This window comes from Pleurodeles waltl, chromosome 7 (assembly GCF_031143425.1).
Source record: "Pleurodeles waltl isolate 20211129_DDA chromosome 7, aPleWal1.hap1.20221129, whole genome shotgun sequence".
In the NCBI taxonomy this organism is placed as follows: domain Eukaryota; kingdom Metazoa; phylum Chordata; class Amphibia; order Caudata; family Salamandridae; genus Pleurodeles; species Pleurodeles waltl.
This window is the reverse complement of record NC_090446.1, coordinates 707,227,416-707,240,007: the sequence shown is the minus strand read 5'-3', so window position 1 is coordinate 707,240,007 and position 12,592 is coordinate 707,227,416.

Below are 12,592 nucleotides of genomic sequence, written 5' to 3'. Positions count from 1 at the left end.
GTGACTGGTCTCTGTCATTCCGACCAGTTTTGGATTGTGTGCAGCCCGTGTTTCGGTGACTTTGGTGCTCGTTTGAACATGCACTGGCTCTCTGTCTCTCACTGCAGCGCCCTCCAGTGGTCGATCCTGATCTGTTGATGTTTCCGATTAGGGCTCATTCCCAGACTTGTGCACTACGGTTGCGTTTGCTTCGTGAGGCAGTTTATGAGATTCCCTTCCTGGAGGAAGATGGTTTTGTCTCATTCATAGGCCCTGCACGGGGTGCCGCCCTGAATGGTTTTGGGGCTTTGGAACACACCTGCTCCATGGTACTTTGTGGCGTGGATCTTCCGATATTGACATATATCGAAGTGGAGGAGCTCCTACGTTCTATTGCTTCTGTTTGACAATTGGATTTCTTTCTCTCCTGCAAAATTGACACTATATTGAATTTGGCTTTATCGTCACATGTTTCCTACATTTATGACTTTGTTGTCTTCTGACCTTGTCGAAATATATAGTTTTATGTATTGTTTATATTTGGGGCATACTTTTATATTATTGGAACCACTTGCTACCGACAAGGGGAGGGTGTAGTGTGGTTAGTTTTACGTATCCTTTGCGCATTAGCTTCAGGCTTTAGGCCTTTGTGCACTTTGCCCTGGATGTATTTTATTCATTTGCTTGCAGCTTAGAGCCTCTGTGCACTTTGCTCTAAATGCTTTTTATTAGGCTTCGTACGGTTATTTTTCAAATAGCCAGTTCTACGGTCTTGTTTTTTATTCATATCACACTGTTTAGCCTACTTCAGCACTGGAGTTCTCCATAACACATTCACTCTGTGCTTCAGTCAAGGATACAGTCTGGTACATTGCCGATAGACGTGGTAGGAGTTTAGTCTTTGGCATTCCTGCGTAGGGACATTTTGTGATCACACTGACATGTTAGTTATAAAAACACTTCCTTGTCCCAATACACGGAAGAGGGAGATTCCAACCAGGGAACCACAACTAGACGCTGACTGCCTCGTTGCAGATGCTGAACCAAGATCACAGGCCTTTGCTCAGGTATGAGGGCTGATGTCTCCCTGGTGATTCAGAAAGGCAAGTTAGAAGCTTAACATGCTGTGCTCGAAATAGATCAAGCAGAGGGAGAGTAGAGACTAATAGACACGATGATAGCTTTGTTCTTATGTTTTACTCTCCTGGTGACTATTTTAATCCTACTGTGTTGTATGGTTCTGGTTATTGCAGCTCACGCCTTATTATCTAAAATACAGTCGTTTTATTGAAACATTATATAAAACCTATACTGTCTTTGTCGTTTGTATATGAGATCATACTGTAAAGGAGAGAGTTGGTTTGGATCTGAGTGACCACGACTTCCCTGAGAAGTTCCAAAGATGTCATGCGCTCGGCTGTCCAATCATCTCTTCCCCGTGGGAGAAATGAGGCACTGCTAGTTAGCCGGAGCAAAACACGGATTTAGGGTGACAGAGTTCCTTACACGTGAGTCAGACTCAGTCCCCCACACAGTTATCGATCCTGCTGCCTAGAAATCCAGTAGTCTCATTTAGGATAATGAGAGCCCACACGACAACTTGTATCTGCTTTTGAACCCTAAAGTCACCCTCACTTTCCTTTAGCTGTACCTAACCCTGAACCCTAAAATCACCCTCACCTCCCTACACCCTGACCCACCCCTGAGCCCTCTCTTTACCTACTCCTGCCCCAGAACCCTCTAGTTACCCTCATTTCCATTTACCTCTACCCACACCTGTGAGGATGAGGCCTCAAGTCATCCTCACCTTGCTTTACCTCTACCAAAACCTGAACAGTCACTGTTATGTCTACCCATCCCCAAACCCTGAAGTCACCTAAACCTCCATATACCCCTACTCACCCCAGACCCTCCAGTCACACTCACCTCCCTTTACCTCTACCCACCCAGAACACTCAAGTCACCCCTCACCTTACTTTACCTCTACCCATCCCTGAACCCTAAAAGTCACACCTACCTCCCTTTACCTCTACCCACCCATGAACCCTCAAGTCACACTTACCTCCCTTTACCTCTGCTCACCCATGACGCTCCAGCAGAGCCAGCTTTAGGAGCGGTGGTGGTGTTGTGTTTAAAAATAAATTGGGCTTAAAAGTTCAAGAAGTTCCTTGTGTGTTCAGCAGTTTTCAGGCAACAATAACAATGTCAAGTTAACTCTGGTGATTAATGTTCCTAGTGGCAGTTTTGGCTCATCATAAAGTAGCGGGAGTTATAAAATATCTACTTCAAAGAACGAGTACCATGCAGATCACAGAACTGGGTGCAGGGAACTATGAGTGGCACTATTAAAAAAAATGAAGTGTAGCAGAGAGAGACTACAGGACTATGAGATGCCCTGTTGTAGAGTGGCAGTGATAGAATCCATGGGAAGGATGTCATGGGTGGGGTCAAAAAAGATTCACGCACTGGGTGCCACCAGCGCTAAAGCTGGCCCTGCACTCCAGTTGCACTCACCTCCCTTTCCCTCTACACACCCTTCAACCCTCCAGTCACTCGCACCTCGCTTTACCCTCTACCCACTCCTGAACCCTCAAGTTACCCTCATCTGCCTTTGACACTACCACCCCTGAACCCTCAAGTCAGCCTCACCTCCATTTACCTCTATCCAACCCTGAGCACTCAAGTTGAGCTCACTTTACTTTACCTCTACCTATCCCTGAACCCTCAAGTCACCCTTACCTCCTTTTACCTCTGCTTACCCCGAACGCAAGTCACCCCAACTTCCTTTACCTCCACCCACCCCTGAACTCGCATCTTACCCTTACCTCCCTTTACTTCTGCCCACCCCTGAATCCTAAATCAACCCTTACCTGTGTTTATCTCTACCTATCCCTAAACCCTAAACAACTTTGTTTTTGAATAACATAAAAGGTATGTTATCTAAATAAATACCCATGTGGCAAAAGTGCTGCTTGTTAAAGGTGCAAATACTTAAGAGGGAGCAGATTTTATAAATTATGAAAACAATGCATATAACATTATTATTGTGCAGAGTTAACATATAGGCCTCATAAGAAAAATTAACGTTTAAACTGCTGAAGAAATAAAATCCAGTTCAAAATAGTCATAGTTGCACGTAGTTAGGTAGAATAGCTGAAGCTGCATTTATTTTCTTTTACTAACAATTTATGTAGTTTGAGAATGTGAAATGTAATGTTTCCTGACCTTCTCACAGGTATGCATGTTTCAGAGAATGTATTAATTTGAATAAATGGCTGACATGAAGCCTTGCAAATGTTTCTGATTAAACAATAAGTAATATGGAATAATGAATAAAGGCTTGTATATTAGGTAGATAATGTAGCTGCTTAAAACACAAACATTCAAACTCCTGAATGAAAGGAATGATAACAACTAGATGTAAAGTTATACAGTGTATTGAAAAGAATGTATATCTTCCAAACAGCCAATAACAGTTGTTGATAAAATGAACGAGTAGTTATTTAGCAGATTAGATGTGAGTGTTCTCATAGGAAAGATGTATTTTACTTAATGAAAGATTGAATCATACAACGTGAAAAATAAGGACACTTGGTGATAAGATAAGGCTGTGGTTACTTAGGGCCAGAGGTAGGTAGGAAGCAATTTGCGAGTTTCAAATTGCGAGTCCTTCTGACTCGCAATTTGCAACTCGCAAAATGCTATGCAGAAAGGTGTCTCAGACACCTTCTGCGACTCGCTATGGGGTCGCAAAGACCCACCTCATAAATATTTATGAGGTGGGTCGCAGTTTGCGACCCCATGGTGAGTCTAGGCACTCACGGGATGGTGGCCTGCTGGAGACAGCAGACCACCATGTCCGTGACTGCTTTTAAATAAAGCTGTTTTTTTTTTCTCTCTGCAGCCCGTTTTCCATAGGACCACTGCCTGCTCTGAAAAAATTATTTTGTGATCATTCACAAAGGGGAAGGGGTCCCATGGGGACCCCTTCCCGTTTGCAAATGAGTTACCATCCACTTCAAGTGGATGGTAACTGCGAGTTGATTTGCGACCACTTTTGCGGTCGCAAATCAACTTCCATCGCGGTGCGAGTCACAAATAGGAAGGGAACACCCCTTCCTATTTGCGAGTCGGAAACACATTTTGCGAGTCGGTTCCGACTCGCAAAATGTGTTTCTGCATCGCGTGAGGGCTTTTGCGCCTCGCAAACGGCGTTTTTCGCCATTTGCGAGGCGCAAAAGCCTACCTACATCTGGCCCTAAATATTAACATCTGCAGTATTGTATCCCAGAGAAGAGGCGAACAAGTGTTTCATTCTCATGAAGGCATTGTAAGCTGATTTGCTGACTGAGGAATGAAGAAAAAACATGTTGCTAAAGCTTAAGTTTATACCGTCTATGATAATGTGTGTTCCTAGAGTAGGTCAGATTAGAAGATCTCGCACATGCCATTTTCCTGTCCAAGTCTATGCAGCACATGCTGAGACTCTACTGGCTTTCTTGAACCTCTCTTTATGGGAAGTTCTACTCTGATTCTTTCTGATATTTGAATATAGAGCTTTATGCTTTGATCCTTCAATTTCAAAACCTTTATGGGGTCTGACTGACACCCTTTGATATGTATTATTGCTCCAAATCTTTTTAACCAGCCTTAGTTTTAGAATAGGGATTCTTTCCTTTATGGAACATGCTTTATGCATTGTTTATGAATTATTGATTGGTTATAAAACGTATTAACTGATGAACTATATTGATGAAATGAATACTGAGTTAATAAAGATGACAACATAAATAGACGTATTAATAAAGTTTTTAAACTCTCACAAAACTCTCATTATTGACTGGGAATAAGACTGAAAACTGTGATGATCTATTAATGTAGATTTTACTAATATTTTTTTAAAGAAAGTCCTAATTGTATTAAAGGCCCGGAGGAGAGTATTATGATTCTCTTAACTTGCTTTTATTATATAGCAGCAGTCAAGAATCACAAATCCCAAGACGCTTAGCAACATACTAGCCAATGAGATAATAAAACATATTCTCAAAGCAATAATCCATGAAGCTCTAAGTATCCTAAAATGATGAACTTGAAGGTATAGAGATGTTTTTAAAATGATGTAGGTAGCAAAGCCGGAGTTGCTGTAAGGGAGGGAAAGAACAACATCAGTTTACAATTGTTGTCATGGGATTATAATCGCATTCATAGCTTTAATAAAATTAAGTCTTTCCTTCATAAATTATTAGGAAAATCTAGATTGTATGTCAAGACAGGGGGCTCCTATTGTGCTTATTTAAAGTATGTTAATTACCACAGAAGTTGCAGTATGAACTGGTTTACAATAAAATGTTCTAAAAACATTATCATTAGACCAATCAGCTTATCTCAGAGTGTCCTCAAGTATGGAGTCGACCCAGAAGGCTTTCCAAGCCTTGGCACCCCTGGAAGAATGAACCCCAAAAACAGATACATCGGTGCCAGCAAGGGACATAACCCATATGACCCAATGAGCCAGAGTAGCTAAAGAAACAGGTTTATGAGGTTTACAAAAAGAGATTTGAGTTGAGAAACAGAGCGTTCTGAGATCAGAGGTGTGCTGTTCAGACACCTTTAGGCATTGGCACACACAAAGCTTAGGTTAATTTTGAATATAAGGACAAAACACAGTGTGTAAATTAGTCTTAGTACATTTGTTAATGAAAAACAAACACCCCCGTAGAGGTCTACTGACAAGAGGAAATGTCCAGGGCTTTAACATCTGATAAACGTTTAATGCAGATAAGGCACAATAATATGGTAAGTTTGGCTGAAAGCATTTTCAAAGAAAGGCCTGCATTGTCAGGCCAAGTAATAAACAAATGTAATACAGCATTTACATCCCACACTGTTGTATATTTAGGAAGAGGGGGATTAGAAAATGTTACTCACTTCAGCAGATGACATATAAGCGGATGCTCTCCCACTGGCTTTCTATTAATGTAGGGATGGTTCATGGTAACTGCAGATCTTCACAGATTAATGGTTCTATAAGACTTACCTGCACTAGCTTTGGCCTCTAGGAAGTTGACAATATAAATTATATTTGCTGAAAAGGGATTTAGACTTCTTCCCAGACACCAGCTTGACCATAGGGCCCAGGAAGATTTGTACGCTTTGGTGGTACCTGAAGCCAAGGCTTTATTAATGAATTCAGAGGCTTCTGTCGAAATGAGGTTGAGAGACTGGACAGACCCAAAAAGGTGAGGTTATCGAGAACCAGATTGTGAGGACGACCTAAAAGATCCAGATGATTGGGAAAGGATGGGAAGAGGACTGGAAAGTCAATTTTCAATTCAAGAAGGGGGGAAACCACACTTGGGATTGCCAGAAAGGGACCACTATTACTAGGATGGCCTGTTGCCATCTGACTTGGGCTAGAACTCTGGTGATCATGAGAAAGGGAGGAAAAGCATAATTAACTGAAAGAGACCAATCCTGAAGAAAAGCGTCTGTAGCTAAAGCTAGAAGATCTGGACGCCAACTGAAGAAATGAGGTAAGTGGGAATTCAGGCGAGATGCAAAAAGATCATTACTGAAAGGACCCCATTTGTGGAGCAAAGACTGAAAAACAGAGGGATGAAATCTCCAATCGCTGCAATCTTACAGATGACACGAATGCCAATCTGCAATTGAATTGAGACTGCCTGGAAGGTATTCTGCTGTGACAGAAATTGTGTTGAGAAGACAAAATTCTCATTAGCTTTTTGCCAGCTCTGTTAGAGGTTTTAATCTGGTGCTTCCTCAGTGGTTGATGTAGCAGACAGATGAAACATTGTCCATGCAGAGGAGGAAGGAACATTGTACCTTGTCTTTTGCCAGACCTTTGATTGTAAAGGAGCTCACAAGCATCTCTAAAGAACTGATATGCTATCTGGACTCCTTGATGGACCATGTGCCTCCGGTTAAGATTGGACCACATTGGGTGCCCCAGCCTGTCCGGCTTGTATCAGATTCTAACACAAGATTGGGGGTTGACACAAAGATTCTCCTTCCGCTCCACACATCTAAATGGTCTAGCCACCACTGAAGTTCTAAACGAGATTCTGGGTCTATGCTTTTAAAATCATAATAAGAGAGATCTTGAGAAATGTTAAGTGTCTGTAGAATTTTGCTTTTGATAGCTTTTACTTTTGGCTGGGGAAGATGTAGAGTAGCAGTTAAAGAATTTACTGGGAAACCTAGAAACTCTATTTGTTGAGTGGGAATCATAATTGATGTTCTGTTTTTACCAGGAAACCCAACTGTGAAAGTAGAGGACAAGTGAGATGAAGATGGGATAGAAGGCTTTTTGAATTTTGACTCATAAGAAGGATGTTGTCCAAGTAAATTATTTGTCTGATGCCCAGAAACCTGACGTGTGCCACTACTGGGTTTCAGCACTTTTGGAAGCATCAAGTTGCTGAAGACACACTGAACGGGAGTGAGGATAACTGGTAAGTTTGACTCTGCCACTGAAATAGAAGTATTTTTTGTGAAATAGCTGTATGGGGATTGAGAGATAAGCATTTTGTAGGTCTAGCTGTACCATCAAGTTGTTTTGCAGTAAAGTATCTCTTAGATGTTGAATTTTTCTATTTTGAAGTGAGGGTATATCACAAACTGATTGAAAATTCTGAGATTGATAACTGGCCTCATCTTCTTGTTCTTCTTTTGGAATAGAAACAGAGCTGAAGGATCTGAAGGATCTGGAAGTGTGATTTGATTTGCGTTCTTTTGTAAAAGATTTCTGTGGAAATTAAATTGGACATCTAGAGAGAATTTGGAAGGCGGGGGAGGAAACACATTTTGGTACGGAACTGCACGGAACTCAATCAGATAACCCTGAATTGTGTTTAAACCCCAAAGATCTGCAGTTATTGTTTGTCATTTTGTGGGGAAAAACTGAAGTTGACCCACTACAGGAGAAGGGCCAAAAGGCAGGCTCACGTTGTTGAAATTCTGTTGCCCAGGACCCCGGAATCCTCTACTTCTTTAGGGTAGAATTGGGGCTTGATAGTCTTAACTTGATTTGAAGGTGCTTCTTTTTCCCTGATGATGATAGCAACGGCCAGTAAAGGGACTCCTGCCTCTACGGGCCTGTGCAAAAACAGTCTGGAAAAATACCTTCTTCAGGGTCTGTTGTGCTTTGTCAATTGATGAAAAAGTAGTTACCTATCTTCTAAGGTCCATAAATGATGGAGTCACCAAAAAGAAGACTATCAGCTTTGATGCCCGGGTCAAGAGTCGCCAAATTTACTAATTAGGGTCCAACTTTAGCAAAAGTCCTCTCCTGAGTTCATGAGTAATTGCTGAGTTGGTCCAAATAAGCAAAAGGCTCTCTGTATCCACAGCGAAAGATTCAAAGGATCAATGTCCATCTTGTCCAACCTAGCAGACTGAGCCATGTCACATATGAGAACTAAAGGGCCCACTAGATCTAGCAACTTGTCTTGGCAAGTTGATGAAGCTTTGTCAGCTCCTTACTGGGGATCCTTTCCAAATTTAGCAAGTAAAGGAAGGAGTGATTGATCAATAGATGGGGTGGATGTAATATTGGAAATCAGGGAAGGTCTAGGGCATTCTGACCGTTTGTTTATCAAGAGGAAGATGTAATCTAGAAGAAATATAGGGGTCATTATGACCCAGCGGACGGCGTTAAAATGGAGTAAAGTACTGCCAACAGGCTGGCGGTACTTTACTCCATATTAAGACATTGGCAGTTTGGCAAAAGCCAAACTGCCAAAGTACCACACTGACCGCCACAGTGGTAACAACCGCCTGGCTGGAGACTTCAGTCTCCAGCCCGGCGGCCGTCACTTGCCAGCCTGCGGGATTATGAGCCGGCCCACCGCTATTGTATTTTGTGGCAACCTTACTGCCACAAAAACCATGGCGGTAGGCACTATCAGTGACGATGGGGGTCTTCCCCACCCCTCCCACACCCCCAATATCCTTCCACCCCCTTCCTCTCCAGACCCCCCCACTGCATACACGCACCTTCATTCACACACAAACACACGCATACACACACATTCCCACATTCATCCACACATGCATACATCCATTCACTCACACATCCACACACTGACATACATACAAGCACACACACATTCACACAACACAACATACACGCACTCACACATTCATACATGCACATACATACAACATGTAACACACACCCAGAACACCCGACTTACCTGTTGTCAGGGGGTCCTCCGGCAGGAGACGGGACGGGGCGTTGCTACCAGCAGCAGCGTCCACCAGCAGAACAGTACCGTCTCAAGCGGTCTTTTGTGGGGAAAAACCGAAGCTGACCCACTACAGGAGATGGGCCAAAAGGCAGGCTCACGTTGTTGAAATTCTGTTGCCCCTGACCCCTGAATCCTCTACCTCTTTAGGGTAGAATTGGGGCTTGAAGCCTTGATAGTCTTAACTTAATTTGAAGGTGCTTCTGTTTCCCTGATGATGATAGCAACGCCCAGTAAAGGGGCTCCTGCCTCCACTGGCCTGTGCAAAAACAGGCTGGGAAAATACCTTCATTAGGGACTGTTGTGCTTTGTCAACTGATGAAAAAGTAGTTACCTATCTTCTAAGGTCCAAAATGATGGAGTCACCAAAAAGAAGACTATTGGCTTTGATGCCAGGGTCAAGAGTCGCCAAATTTGCTAATTTAGGGTCCAACTTTAGCAAAAGTCCTTTCCTGAGATCATGAGTAATTGCTGCGTTGGTCCAAGCAAGCAAAAGGCTCTCTGTATCCACAGCGAAAGATTCAAAGGATCAATGTCCATATTGTCCAACCTAGCAGACTCAGCCATGTCACATATGAGAGCTAAAGGGCCCACTAGATCCAGCAACTTGTCTTGGCAAGTCGACCAAGCTTTGTCAACTCCTTTCTGGGGAGCCTTGCCAAATTTAGCAAATAAAGGAAGGAGTGATTGATCAATAGATGGTATGGATGTAATACTGGAAATCAGGGAAGGTCTAGGGCATTATGACCTCAATTTGGCTCTTGATTGTTTATCAAGAGGAAGACGTAATCTAGAAGAAATATAGGGGGTCATTATGACCCCGGCAGACAGCGTTAATATGGAGTAAAGTACTGCCAACAGGCTGGCGGTACTTTACTCCATATTAAGACATTGGCGGTTTGGCAAAAGCCAAACCGCCAAAGTACCACACCGACCGCCTGGCTGGAGACTTCACTCTCAAGCCCGGTGGCTGTCACTTGCCTGCCTGCGGTTTTATTACACCGCCTACCGCCATGGTTTTCGTGGCAGTACCATGGCGGTAGGCACTATCAGTGACGATAAGGGTCTTCCCCGTCCCCTCCCCAGATTTCCCCCCACACCTCCTTCCTCTTGAGACCCCCCCACTGCATACACGCACCTTCATTCACACATGAACACACGCATACACACACACTCATTCCCACATTCACCCACGCATACATACATCCATTCACGCACACATCCACACACACTGACATACATACAAGCACACACGTATTCACACAACACAACATACACGCACTCACAGATTCATTCATGCACACACATACAAAATGCAACACACACCCGCATCCACAGGCACACATACACCCCCTCCCACACAAACACACACACACAACACCCCCACACCCCTCCCCTGTCGGAACACCCGACTTACCTGTTGTCAGAGGGTCCTCCGGCAGCCAGCAACAGCGTCCACCAGCAGAACACCGCCAAGCCGTATCGTGGGTCATGGTACGGTCTCCGGCGGTCTACTGGTGTGTTGCTGCTGCTGGCAGCAGTGCCACCTTACCGCCATCCGCCGGCATGGCCACAGCCGGATTTCCGCCATCCTTCTGGCAGTAACCCGGCTGTGATCATAATTGGGTGGACGGCTGGTAGCTGCGGCGGCGGTCTTTTGGTGGCCGTCGCCGCGGAGCTAGGTGGTTTTTACCGCCGGGGACATAATGTGCCCCCTTGACTCCTACATGGGCAGCAGGAAACCCCTCCATAGAGTTGGCGTGGTGTATGAGTGAAGGATCAAACATGGGAGTCCCTTCTGTGTCTGGAATGGTTTGGGAAAAGAAGGAATTGGAAGTGGAAGGAGTAAATATTGACTTTCTGGGAGGAGGAGAATAGGGGTCCTTATCCCCCAAATTGTCGGAATTATCATCTAAGTCACCCATGTCATTATCAGTATCCCAAATTTTTGAAATAGCTATTTGTTTTGGCACATTCTGAAAAAAAAATTATTTACTTTTATGCTTAAAATGTATATTCATATTCCCCTCCTTAGTAGGAGGCCTGAGAGGAACCACGTCCTCCGTCTGATGTGAGGAAACCTCACTGGTCAAAAGTGCATCTTCAGGGGTGGCAGACATGTTTCTTTTTTTAAGGTAAGAATACCATCTTCCTTTTTCTGCTTCCCCTCGCAGAATGGGCCAAAAATTATTTAGATATCATACTCATGACTGAATTTTCAATATTTTTAGACATCTTGTCCATAGAGACCGCAATGGCCTGTTCAATGGAATTATGAATAAAGGGCCATATGTATGAACACAAGTCATTTAAGTCTTGTTTGAAGACTTCCCCATCATCAATATCTGCTCCCATTAAAGGTGAACTGACAATTTCCATTATAAATAACAGTGGGAGCAATTAGACAGAAAAAGGGTCAAGAAATAGAGGGAAAACAACATGGGTTGAATCAAAGGCCCAAACACTGCCTGGAGGCGTGTACACACTTGCCTCACACCGTACAATGGAGAGGAAAGGGGAAGCAGAAGGTCGCTCCCCTTCAATGACGCAGCGGAGGCTCAAACACTTCAGGCTGTAATGACAAGCAGAGAGGAGTTGTGAGCTGTTCCTCCAAGATGGGTACGAAGGAAACCAGTGTTGGAGGCAGCAAAAGAGCCTAAGGGTGAAAAAGAAGTGTCCATGACCAGAATGAAAGACTCCTGATATGGTGGACGGTTTAACCACCACAAACACGAGCGCAAACAAGCATGCGTGGAATAGAACATTCAGAGAGCGCGATTGGCACTCTGTGAGAAAAAGAAACAGCAATACTAATAGCATTTATCAGGCAATAACTATAACAATATATTACAAACCCAAATTAATATAATCATCGAATGGGCCATATAGAACATATAAAAACTGTACTTATCTTGAGCAGCAAGAAAAGAAGGCTGTTTGCAGTCAAGATAGACATTATACTGTTTATGCGTTCCTTATTGGTTGTTTCTGTGATTACGTTTTATTAACCCATTGGCTAGTACGTTGCTAAGCCTCTTGAGATTTGTGCTTCTTGACTCCTGCTACAGAATAAAGGAAAGTTAAGAGAAGCATAATAGGAGCCTCGGTCTTGACATAAAATGTATATACAGCTTCTGGTTATTTCACCTAACATCAAAGATCCATTCAGCCTAGCGGCTGGCATGTCTCGTTGATGAGTTGGTAACACTTTCTCATAAAGTGGTAATTGTGAACCAATGTCCAAGTGCTCCAGCACTTATTTGGTAACAACTGCGTGATAAAGGTCCTGCATGTTAAAGGGTGTGTGGTGAAGGCTGTTTTCCTTTAAGCAGGACACATCCCCATCC